The sequence below is a fragment of the Cynara cardunculus genome, assembly GCF_001531365.2.
Source record: "Cynara cardunculus var. scolymus isolate 2C chromosome LG 13, CcrdV1, whole genome shotgun sequence".
Lineage (NCBI taxonomy): Eukaryota > Viridiplantae > Streptophyta > Magnoliopsida > Asterales > Asteraceae > Cynara > Cynara cardunculus.
In genome coordinates this window covers 204737-218301 of record NC_037540.1, presented here as the reverse complement: position 1 = coordinate 218301, position 13565 = coordinate 204737, and the positions used below count along the sequence as shown (strand labels likewise).

Genomic DNA, 13565 nt, shown 5'->3' with positions numbered 1-13565 from the left:
ACTCCTCCCCCTTTCATCTTCCTGCTACTAATTAGGCATAGTAACTGCTCCCCACTCTTTCAAATTACCGCTAACTTCTAGACCGAGTGGATCCAGCTTAAGCCCAAGAACAGAATTCAGCTGGCCCATATCGGCAGCTGTGGCCTGTTTCCTTCTTCTCACATATACTTTAATTGGGCCTTTATCACATTGTATGTGAGGTAACATTTCCACAAGCACTATTGATCATGTGTGATTCAAAAAAATTAAAGCATACATGCATACACAAAAACACATACTGACAACATGGTGGGGAATCTGAATTACCTACTGTGCCTAAATTGAGATGTAAAATCCGAAAGAGATTCATAAATCATAAGTGATCTATTGACTGCAATAAAGACAATCTTCCTGATTTCACATTAATACATCCTAGAATAACCAGATTACTCTTATTGAATTAAGATGAGCCTTAGTTTGGTAAGTTGGCCGGTTCCATGATTTTTCCTTGATAAAAACATCATCCCTTACACAGCTGCACTATTTCTAAACCATAACTTTAAGTTTTTATCATATTGACAACTGAGATATCAAGCAGTTCTGTTTTTCTATTCTGAAAACACAAATATGTGAAATTAGAGTTGCAAGACCATGAACGCATCCTGTCCTCCCTGGTGTGACTAAAATATATTTAAGATGGTATAAGGGAAAGAAATAAAAAACTCGACGAAATTTTAATTGATTTTCTATAACCTAAATCCTGGACCCATATCTGGATCACATGAAACTAAATGTATTATTATCAACATGAGTAAAGTATCATGTTGTAGTAAGATACCTGATCAGTGACTTGTCTTTGACCTAATAATAGTATCATGATCTAACTACTTTGGTATTTAATTAGCAACTTCCGGCAGCCAGTCAGGATATAAAACTGGGATAAGTTAATTCACTGCTCACCTTAACAAGTGTCCTAATTTTACAACCAAAGTAATTGCATCATCTATGCTTAAAGGTAACAGATAGACAAATAGACAAAATCCTATGTAGGCTGGTTGAAAGCCATGGAGTCCATTTATTGCTGTATCTTCCTTTATCTGAAAAAGAAAACTAGAAGCTAACGGTCACTAGAATAGACTGCTGGCAATATTCTTCAATTTTTTGAAGATCACAATCACTTATCAATTGTAATAACTGCATCGACTACTTCCATTGTACACATTAATTGTACTGCAATCATGATGAAGTCAGAGACTGAGAGTAGACAAAAAACAATGTCAGTTAATGAACTAAGGTTTGCCAACCTGAGGATTGAGAAATTGAGATTCTGGAGATTCTACTATCACTGTATTCATTTATTCTGATTTGTAACACTTCACAAAGTTTGTACCTACCGGAAATTTCACCGTTTTTTATTTCATTCTTTAAGACTGTCTACGACTAACAGCAAAGCCACATCCAAACCTAACACTAGTAACAAGAAGACTAAATCAAATATGAACAGTAAGTGATGTTTGAACTATAGTTTATTAACGCAATACAAAAGATGTTTCAAATATAATAAATTGATGATATTCCAAAAATATGTTCAAATTGCAATAGAACATTCATTGTTTAAAGAGTTCCAAGCATAAAAGGCATATAAGCGTCCAGAAGCTATGGCTTTTTGACAACTTCGATTCCGTGGCCCAGAATTGGCTTTAAAGAGAAAAGATGCTTGGAGTTTGTGATACATTAACTCCAAAACCGGACTTTAAAACTTAAATCCAATACACTCGATAAATGCCTTAAATTCCTCACCTTCTTAGTTATCCAAAAATGATTGGAGAAGAAGAACCAGCAGTAGATAAATCATTAATTCGAAATATACACAAGCTAGTAGGCATTCAAAAGATCACTCCAAATCTTCGATGAACCAGGGTTACCAAAGTGGTAACAATCATAAACCGCTTCAAATGTTAGACGAAACTAGGGTTTTACCGTCGATCTACGTAATTTTCAACATCAAGAATAGCTCGCAAATCATCGATCACAACCTTATACGAATCGAACAGAAACCCTAATTAAGCAGCAAACGAATCAAAAATAGTAAAATAATCTACATGCATATCGTAAAAGAAAAGTGAAGAACGGACCAGAAGCGGAAAAGTGTGTTGATTTAGCAGGGAATCATCGTCGACAAGCCTCTTCGTCAGTCGAATGAGGTATTTTGTGTTTTAGCCCCTCACTTCTCACCCCAAACCTTTAAAAAAAAAATCCTCAAAATTGTCGTAATAAATCCACCCTTTGGCCTTGGCCTCTCTTCGAATTCGAAACCACAACTCCAATTCCATCTTGACCCGATCCGACCCAATTTTAAATAACCATACCGTACCCAATTAACCTAAAGTTGAGGCCCGAATAATTTGAAGTTCATAGTATTAGTATGGTATTGGTTAGTGGAGCATCTGCACTGAAAACATCATTTTATAATAATAACATAATTATTGGCAACAATTTTATGTTAAATATTGTTTGGTATTTATACAAGATGTGTAATTTGAATGTATACTTTTACATTATTAAAAAATAAACCAATGTTTTACTTTTCAAGTGTTTGGAATAGCAATCGACTAAATTCTTGTTTCATCATTCTAATTTCTATCTAAAGAATTGTTAACTTGAGTTATGAATTATCATAATATTACACATTGTAATAGCATACCAACTAGGCCCAGCAAATAATAGTCTTAATCCAATGGGCCTATAGATAAAGTCAACTCAAATGAACAGTTGGGCCCATGTCCATGGTGGTGAACTTAATAATAAGAATGAAGATTGTATTTGTGATTGTGTTGTGACATAGAAATTAGAATAGAAGCCAAGCGAGTTACTGGAATTTATGAGTTTTTGTTTTTCATTTAATACTTAATGCTGGTATACTTAAGCTACACATGACATGAGTGCTTGTTTATACCTTCTGAAATGGCTTAGTCATTTGATTGACACTCTCCCTACAACACTATTATTTTGCCTTGCCTCGTGGCCCCCTTCCTTCTCCTTTTTGTCGATAGACTCCTTGCCTTGCTGTAATTGGATGTTATCTCTTCCTAATACCGATGAACTATTCCACTTGCTCTTATGGATGTTATCTCTTCCTAATACCGATGAACTGTTCTCTGGATTGACTTCTAATATCAACCCATACTATTTCCTTTTGCAAACCTAAAACAACACTCATATCCATATCTTCTTCAATCTTCATACACACACAAACACAATCAGTAACCAACATTAATGGAAGTGAGTAGGATAAGTATGGGTAAAGATTCATTGTTTTATAACCCTATAATGATGTGTCACGTATTATGGAAATTAGTTAAGTGTAATGCATAAAAGTATCATGTGTAGGTGTGATGAAATCCAATGTATTGACTGTGTAACTGAAAACAATCATGTTTTGGATTAAACATATATCAATCTTATTATACGGCAAATTATATAGCGTGTTTGTATCCCAAATATGTAAGATATTTTACACCAGTAGTCTATCAACATTAACCACTCCACTCGCTAAACATGTTGGAATCCGAAGCCTTGTATAAACTTTTTCATTTAGTGTTCTTCATTCAATGAGGAGTTGTTTTCTTATGACATGCAAAAAAAACATACAATATACGCAAAGTTGGTAATTATAGTTGCCCATGTCTCCATAATTACTTATTCAACCTAAGAAGATTTATTAATAGTACATCAATAAAATCACTTTCGTTCAAATTCATTTACTTTGAAACAAAATTAGAAAGAAAAAAAAAATCAATCTTAATATATATAATCATCTCAGACGCCGTTCATTTCATATATCTTTCTTGTCCCCTTTTTTCTTAATGTAAACATTATTGCATAAAAAAGTTTTATTTATTATATAAAAACAAAACTCGTAAAAAAATATGTGACATTATTTATTCTCTATAAATGTGAAAATATATAATAAAAAAAACATATTGATAATGATAACCAAACATTAATAAATAAATAAATAAACAAGTTGTTAATCATTTGGAAAATGGAGTTAAAAGTACAATCACAAATTACCATCCAATTTAAACACAACATTCTATAAAATACAAAAAAACACTAATATAGGTTATTGAAGAAAAATAGATGATAACATAATTTTCATGTTTTTGAACAGAATTATTTAAAACGTTATTATTATATTTTTGTCGTTTTTAATATTCATAATAAGTTTTTATTTATTCATAATTTTCATGTTCTTGAACATAACAAAAAAAACTGTTTATGGCTCAAGCTCAGACCGCCTTCCGCCTCCACCTTCTCCACGGTTTAGTGATTTTTGTAACCGTCCTTAAGGTTTTTAATCAATTTTTTCGTTGGTAAATTCAATGTTTAACAAATGTTGTTCCCATAAATATACATCTTAATTGAACTGAAAATTGACGTTTTATTGTAGTATCTTTTGTTTAGTAATCCTGCAAGATTGAATTGGGTATCATAGGCTTCCCGAATACGCCACCAAATAGACCTTGTATTGGTTCATGTTGTTCCTATTTTGCTTGTGATTACAGTTTGTTGGCAACTGGTTTTGAATAAAATACTTGTTTTTGTTGATATGTTAGTGAGGCTATTAATATTTTACATCAACCAACCCCTTATTCTAAACAATAGCATGAATCTAGAGACAACACATTCCAAGTGATGCCAGGATTCCTGCTTCAATATATGTAATCAAAATTTAAATTTACCAGCGATCTTTGAATGTTAAACAAACATCATCTGGGTGAGTGTGGTGCTGTTATTCTACTGTTGAATGCTCTACCCGTCTGCTAACTGCTTGCAAGTATTACACCCTCTAAAAGTCAATTCCAATCTAAACACCTAATCTGCTTGATTTGTTATAATGCCTAAGAGCAACTCCAATCGAACGACAAAACATTAATTTTGCCTTTTTTTGGATCCAATCGCACGCCAAATACACCAAAGTTTTGCCGGAGGAAGGAAATGAACGGCAAATTTGCCGTGGAAGAGATGGACGGCAAAAGATTGGAGTTGAGTATTTTTTTTTTTTTTGGGTGTTAATATGGGCCACTTATTTGGTGTTTAGGTCAGAGATGGCCTAACAAACGCCACTTTCCTCTGCTACTTCACAGAGCCTCTCAGAGTTGGGATCATGAAGAATTGTCAGAGACCATGAAGCAGCCTTGGATGGTTAAGGTGCTCTCCAAAACCCTAACACTGATTCCTTCTCGCACCTCCTTATTCGAGTTTCGCTCTCAAGAATGTCACCACATCCAACTTCGAGTTGTCTCTCGCCGACCTTTGGCGTCACGTCAGAGACTCCGGTTTTTTTGTCAATTGACTTAGAAATGACCCGTTTGAGCTTGACAGATTTGATGTTCGTGATCTCAAGGTGAGAAGTTTGCGGTTGTTCAGTTTGGAGTTTGCCCCTTCCGTTGGGACTCCACTCCACCAACCAGTCCTTCATTGCCCACCCATTAGTCTTTTCCTTTACCTTTACGTTTCCATTTTGTTTTTAGACGGAATTTTACAGCAAGGGATGTTGATTAACAAAGCTATGATTTGCTTTGAAAATGAGAAATGTGTTGAAAGTATTATATAGTTGTAATAGCAAGGGTGGGGTAACTAAGAAATGGGTAAAAGCATGAAATCCTTCTGTCCTCAACCTGATGGTCGGTGTAATGGAGAGAAGAACAACTGAATTCTTGTAATTATAATGTTCTGAGTTGCTTTTGAGTATCTTGTGACAGACACAACTTTTACATATTTCCATGCCAAGAAGTTGGAGGCGATGATCCATCTTGTGAGTTTATATGCCAGACTGTCCGATTAATTTCTTGTCAAAGTACCAGTTTGATTTCAATGTGTGTGTTAAAGAAGGTACTATCCCGTCCTTTTTTATCCAATATAATGAATCCTGAATAAATGTAGTTCCAGGATACATGGAGGTTTTGTGAACTTTTACTACCAGATGGTATAGTTTTATAGTGAGTTGATTTTGTACCACAAAACTCATTTGCGCTAGTTTATCTGCATCATTTTTTGAACTTTTACAACCTTGGATAAATTCAAGAATATCTTATTTATCTAGAGCACTAGAAGATGAAGCTCGATTGCACTTACGTTCAACACATGAAGATGAGTTAACAGAATCACCATGCACAAGTGAAGATGTTCCATTGGTAAAAAATGGCACATCTTCTTTTTCTGGAGAGAATGAGGAACAAAATCAGTGAATGGCATGATGACCTGTTATAGATTGGAAAGGAAGGTTCGGCCAGATTCCTCAATGAACCAATTTCAAATCATTTTTTTTAGGATGCATCCAGCCATCAAACTGAATGGATTCACTTCCCGCCACCTAAGGTTGATTAAGTCGGTAATTTTTTTAATATATAATCTTGAAAAATAGTTGTGCAAATGTTCTCACACGATGATATCCTGATTTAAATTTGTTTTCATCTTATGATTTTTTTTTCATTTAATTTTAACTTGCAAATGTGTAAGATAAGTAATTGCTCAAGCTCATGAAAATTGCAACATTTAATTCAATTGTTTTTTACTATTCACAAATATTTAAAATACCATTCAATAATAAGAAAACAATAGATTATCACCAATACCATCAATTTATTCACAATGGAAATAATGAAAAAGCAGGTAATTTAACATGAAAAGATTATGGGGTAAAAAAGGTTGCAATTTTCATTGGACATTCAAGAAAAGGTGTGTTGTATTATTTGTATGGCAGAGGGGATACTTAATATCGATACTATGCAGGTTCAAGTTATAGAAAAGAGCTTCAAAGATTTAGCTCACATACGTGTAAGTGGTGCTTCATGTTTTCAACAATTTAGCGTCTACAAAAACTCCACAAGGGACCTAGAGTTGCTTATTGTAAGATACAAGTACTAATCTTAAAATTTGTGGAGCTTATTATCATGTTCCTTTTATTTCAAATATACAAAGTCAAACGTCGTGTTGCATGTTCCAACCACATATAAAGATAGTGGTAAAAGGAACAAGTATTGAATCATTATTTTCATTGCTCTCTCTCTCTCTCTCTCTCTCTCTCTCTCTCTCTCTCTCTCTCTCTCTCTGCATTGAAGTTACAATGTTCCTTTTGTATTGCAATTTGGGGTGAAAATTTGTTACTTATATCTGATTCCCTACTATGGGGCAAATTATTTCTCATATACTAGCCTTAAGGGCCTATTAATTAGCAGCTTAACAGGACTTACAACTTATTTGGTCAGCTATACATGACTGTTTGGTAGTTGCTTAATGTTATTGAAAGTAGTTTATTATGTAAGCTTTTAGGGGGAACTTTACGCAAAAAGCCAAGGTTTTTTCAAAACCTGCATGTCCATCCCTCCCAATTAAAAACATGCTCCTTCCCGTATGAAAAAAAAGCCTCCAAACAAAAACATTCCAAATTTATATAGACATATTAATCCACATAGACAGTTTTATCCTTCATTAAAAACCAACCAACCAAACAACCCTTAGAGGATATCATTTAGACTAAACCAGGATAATTATCGAAATCCGAACTATATGAATGTCAACACCTTTTTACATTACCTAAAACATGAAATTTGATTTATAATATACTTATTCATGTGCATGTATGTGAAATTTTGTAAGCGGTGTGCGTTGCTTGAAGGAGGTGTGTGCCTCAGTTCCCAGTTCCCTTCCGCTTGAAATAGAACTGGATTGGATATTTTGCTATTGTTTATTAAATCTGTACCACCTTATGCAGAAAGAGGTTAAGGAAAGGCTTTGCAGAGATGAAGATTGGAGTTGCCTTTGGCTTTGGCTTTGGCTTTGGCTTTGGCTTTAGGCATGTGATTGACCTCCTTTCCTTTGAACAAAAGCTGATGGTGGGACACAATTGCTTTCTTGGTAGGAATGACTTTTGAAGGCTGCTTTCTGAAAAAGACAATTCAGGACATACAACTTATTTATAAAACAGATATTGCGCACATGTATGTAGACAGTTTGTGGGTCCTTTTCCATGAGGAATATGTAACCATAGTTCAAAACAACTTTCCCTTCATAATTGACATGAAGAATGCAAATAATGTATTGCAATCAAAGATGAAGACGAGTAGCACATCCCTGTCCACATATTGCTTCTAGTGTTAGCAGCTCTGGCTTTGCTTCTAGTTCCTTTGTCGCGGTTGAGGTTCAAGTGGAGGTATGCTTTTCCTCTAGTATTTGAATATTATGGATTTGCAATTGTAATTGGCTTGATTTGTTATTAACATTAAAGATTTAACTTATTTGTTGATTTTTATTTGGTGTCACCATGCCACAATTACTCGGTTTACGATATTTACTTTACAAGGAAGTATCACTTGCTTTATATTCTGTCTGGATTTCTGTTGGTGACATTTCAAATTGAAAGAACACAAAGACATTACCTTGGTTTTGGATAGTTTGATCAGATGATAAGGGGGAAAGGGCCTTATGCAATTTGTGAGATCCGCCATATTCAATATTAACCACAAATTATATTAAACTAATGGATAAATTAAGAAATTAGTAATTTTGGTAATTTTGAATTAAAAATTTTAATAAAGATTATTATGGATATTTTACAAACTCTCTCTCTCTCTCTCTCTCTCTCTCTCGTTAACAACATAATCTAAAAAATATAACTAAACCTAACAAATAACCTAACACATTGTGGACACCAGGTAACCTAACAAGTATCACCAAATAAACCATTGTAATCACAAGTGAACACAATGTGCACATAATATGAACACAAAAACACCAAAACCAAAAAAAAAACAATTTATTAAGGACTTGGATTCACATTGTGAACAAAATCAAGAATCAAGTTTGAATTTGTAACACCCTAAAAAATTATTATTCGTAAAATAAATAAATGTTAAGGGTTAAAATTTAAAGAGTAAACGACATACGGGATTAAAATGTCGATACTCGAAAAATATGATTTTATTGCAATAAATAAAATCAATAAAAGAAAAAAAATGAAACATTTTGTATTTAATTGATTTGGGATGAAAATGCAGAAAGAAAAACAAAAGAGACTAGTTCTGCCAAAAGTAGAAAACTAATTTGGAAATGATTGAAATTTGGGAAATCATTCCCCAAATTCATGTTTTTCCTATTCTAGAGACCGTTTGACAATCTATAAATTGGAGTTTTCGGCTAAAATTTTGTGGAGACGTTCCTAAGGGTGTAAGGGAGTAAACGTTTTTGAAATTTCGAGATTTCATCAAGAAACGATAGAGATATCGAGTTTGAAGAGGCATAGGGTCATTCAGCACAAAAACGGCGATTGTGGGTAAAATACTCAACCAAAGTTGATGTATAATATATGGTTGGCTTTGTTTTTTAATTACCTTTTTGTTGGTACAAATCTCGTAGGATATGGTGGCTTGTACGTCGAGCGGTTTAGGCTAGAAGCTGCTGTGGCGGCGGCTCGACGAGATTCGAGTACAAAAACTCAAAATACGAGTTTAATATTGAACTGTAGAGGCTGTAAATTTGGATACGAGTTGGGATTATTATTATTATGTATAAGATTTTGTAAAAAGTTTGGTGAAAAATGATCGGAAAAATATCTCAAACGAAGATCGTTTATGATAGCCGCACCAAGGGTGCGACCGGGTTGGGCCGGGCGTCAAGTTGAGTCGGCCGACACTAGACCAGGTTTAGGCCATGGCCGACTTATTTCGGTCGAGTTCGGTTAGACTCGAGTTGTTTTGATAAAATCAGTATTTGTTAAAAAGAGATTTGAGACTCGTTTATTTACTTGGATTAATCGAAATAAATCAGGATGTTTCGATTAAGTTGGTCAAGATTTGGACATCAATTGTAAAAGTTATTAATTAATTGGAGTTTCATATTTAAATTATAAGAAATAATTTAAGAACTTATTTCGGGAGTTGTGACTAGATAATTGTGGGATCAGACGTTTTTATAACGAGAATCGTATATAACTAAATGTTGGGTTTAATACGTCGTAATTTATTTTGGATGTGAAAAGAATTCCATTGGGGGGGGGGTATATGGCTACGAGGTATGCTTGGGGTTGACCCGTTGACCATTCTTACCCCAAAGTTGACCTATTTGACTTTCGAGTTGACTTTTTGGGGAAATGTCAATACTCTAATTATTGAAATATAATTACATGTTATAGGATATTACTCAGGGACGAGGTTTAGCCAAACAGAGCTATTCAGGTGAGTATTCATGAGACTTTAACTGGAATGCATGCTTATGTACAAATTTATTTGAGCATTACAATATTTTTTTTATGTACATGTTTATGGGTTTATTACATGTATATGAATTATTATTGTGGGTTGCATGCTATTTGTTTACATGTTTTTTTAAACATTAATTAGCATGTTAGAAAAGAATTTATATTTTTGTCGGGTATGGGAAGGGGTCAAAAGTCATAAGGGATGGCACATCCTAGGGATGGGTGACCGGACAAGGGATAACTGTGTAACCCGAGGAAGTGCCGATGACGTTAAGACCTTAACCCGACGGAAAATTAAGAGATCTCATTATTATTTCAAAAGAGTTTGAAACAAATGTGCATATTATTTTATTTGGGRCATTGTTTGTTTTATGCATGATGAGGTGTGTATGATTGTGCACAAAAAAACCATGAACTCACCGAGCTTTATAAAGCTGACTATTWGTATGCATCTCAGGTGCAAGAGGTTCAAGGGTGGACAAGAGCGAGGTTCTCGCCTAGATAGTTATATTATTGTTATATTTCGGATGTTTAGGTTTATGCTTAAACTCATTTTGTAATGTAACCCGGTATGGGACGGGTTAGTGTTGAGCTATTAATTTTAATTGAATTTGTAAGACTTCCGCTGTAATAGGGCTTTATTAGCCACTATATTTTAGGGTTATTTATTGTTATTTAATGAGAATGACGTGACACAACTCATGGTAAAAATGAGGGTGTTACAGAATTCCCATCAAGCATCTTTAGTAAATGCAAAAACAAAAATGTAAACCACAAGGGTGGTGCTCGATTGGTTTGAGCTTAGACTCCAAAGGTCAAAAGTGCTCTCGGATTCGAATCCAAGGAGGAATAAAAATCCCCTTGTGGCCACGGAGGTTCAAATACGGTGACTCCTGATTTTGGATTCATTTTCAGATCTGGATCTGCACTCGCATCTGGATCTAGATAAGGATTTGGACTATGATTTGGATTTAGATAGGTGGTCGTTCTGAGATTAGTCTGCTCACATAGCGGGTTGGATATCCAGGTTAATCAAAAAAAAATCTATAGTATCACGATGTGTACCACCATCAAATATATTGATTCAATTAAACATTGTGACCACCTATCTTTTTACACGTTAAAATCACCTTGTAACACAATGTGACACAACACCACCAAGAACAAAGAACCAAAAAAAAACTTAAGATCCCTAAAAGACTTGAATACACATTGTGAACAATTATTAGTTTCATGTCTTATTTGGAGAGTTATGGATTTTTCTATTTATGGAAGTTATCTATTTATGAGGAAAATTAATTAATTAAATGCATTTATGAGTTGATGAAATTAATTTTTATATTTATTTAATAAATAACATAATTATTTTAAATTAGTGGTTCACATTGGATCTCAAAGATTCTAGGGTTCTCATTTGATTAAGCCCTGAGATGACAAATATAAAAATTATGGAGGAGCTTGAGGAATAGAGGGGATTAACCAATTGAAGCATTCTTGTACTCTTATCTGATTACTTATTGCGTTTAGGAGTATGTTGAACTCAATTTGCAGATCTTCTAACTAAAACTCTGGAGCTAAGCATGAAGCTGGTTATGATGTTGTCATGACAGGGTGCATTTTTGCCCAAGCATGCAATCATCTTGATATTGATTTCTACTCTCACTCGGTGTTGATGAAAGAAGAGAAGCTTCAAAAGTACATCAATCTTCTTTACCTGAGCTGGACTTGTGGAGACATAGTTAACATAACAAATGGTAGAACTACAACAGAATCTTCAGCATTCAAGATTTCCAAAATCCAACACCCAAAGATTTTGTTTCCAAATATTGCCATGATTTGGGGTTCCCATGCAAGCTCAAGGCAACGGAGATTAAAGGATCTCTTTGTAAAGTTGTTGGTTTGACCACAGGTACATCCGTCGACCACTTGGATAAGATTGATGTGTTTGTTCAATTTAGCAAGTTCGAATTGGTTTCTAATTTTCTGGAATTGAAAGCGATAATTGAGAAGAAGAATGATGCAAATTATGTTTTCCATTTATCCATGATCTAGGCAGAATATTAGTTTATCAAGTGTATAAATACTGCACAGTACTGAAGTAAGTTACTGTTAGATTTGATTGGGGTTGGGTTAGGTTGGAGTTTTTAATCGGACTCGTGTCATGATGAAAGTTATGGTGAGAAGTATAAGAAGAGATTTTCATCAATCATAATTGAATGTCAATAGTAATGAGGTGCATCTAAATCAGAATTCATGGAGATTAAAGAAAGGTTTGTGAATGTATGTATTGAATTTGAGTATGAATGAATAGGTTTACCATAATGTATTTTTGTTTGTATTAAGGAAATAACATCTATAATATATCTATTATATCATCATTGAAATCAAATAAAAGAACCCATGTTGTTCCGGAGTCCAAGAGCTTGTAAACGTAACCCATTGGGCCGAGGTCAATGGCAATGGATTGGTGGCGGTGGGTGAAGAAGAATACAAGTTAGAGGTATTGATAAGTAAGTATAAGTTGGTGTGAAAATGAGTAAAAAATAATATCCTGAAAATGAAATGGAATAGGTAAAATATTGAACAACTTAAAACGTTAAAAATATGAAACTAGTAAGTATATGATAATAGTGTTAATAATAGTATTAGTATGTAAAGTTGGATTGGGTTGTAAATAGCCCATGACCAATAATTTGAAAATGACAAATTTAGGGTTTTTTGTCATATTCGAGTAATCCTGCCTTTATTTAAAGCAATATGTACTTACTTAGCAGTTGAAGATGGGCAGTTGCTTTCATCCTTGCCAATTGGCCCCCTCCCCCATATAACATCACTACTTAACCCTTTTTCCATTATTACCCCCATCACCATAAATAATTCACATCTTGTCTCTTTCCCATGTCTATTTTCAGTCATTTCCATCTTTCTTTTATTTATTTTTTTAATTTGTCGTCTATCTCTCTCTCTCTCTCTCTCTCTCTCATATATATATATATATATATATATCTATATGATGTTTTAAATAAACACGTTATCAAACTATATATCCCTAATCGGTAACACACTAAGCTCAACATGAGTGACTTGTCTATGTGTTTACCTTACCCAAATACATTAAAATACTTAGTTTTAACCACTTGTTAAATGTGTCAAAACCTCACGCACCATTTGTTTAAAGTCTTTCATATTGTTTAAGGGTCGTGGTTTTTTTACAGACATAATATCTATAAACTAGATAAAATGATTATTATTATACTTGTACATGTTTCCATTTACATACATACATGCTCAAACAAATATATATATATATATATATATATATATA

General features: G+C 33.8%; 1 protein-coding gene, 1 long non-coding RNA gene and 1 pseudogene across 5 annotated transcripts in view; 2 read left to right on the top strand and 1 right to left on the bottom strand.

Moving 5' to 3' along the window:
* Positions 1–2200, bottom strand: part of LOC112525741 — a 9957-nt gene extending 7757 nt beyond the window's left edge. For 2 of the 4 annotated variants that reach the window (XM_025135982.1, XM_025135986.1), the window contains exons 1-2: positions 2115–2200; positions 1780–2038 (exon numbers count right to left, since the gene is read on the bottom strand). The gene's annotated coding sequence lies outside the window, so the exon portion shown is untranslated. The remainder of the gene's footprint in view (positions 1–1779; positions 2039–2114) is intronic. The other 2 variants (XM_025135983.1, XM_025135984.1) reach the window with 2 other exon arrangements.
* Positions 2201–5169: 2969 nt separating this feature from the next.
* LOC112524243 lies at positions 5170–12292 on the top strand (annotated as a pseudogene).
* On the top strand, positions 8102–10897 carry LOC112524069. Its single transcript, XR_003070355.1, has 3 exons — positions 8102–8197; positions 10175–10217; positions 10698–10897. It is a non-coding gene; the product is annotated as an uncharacterized LOC112524069 (long non-coding RNA).
* Positions 12293–13565: the final 1273 nt, after the last annotated feature.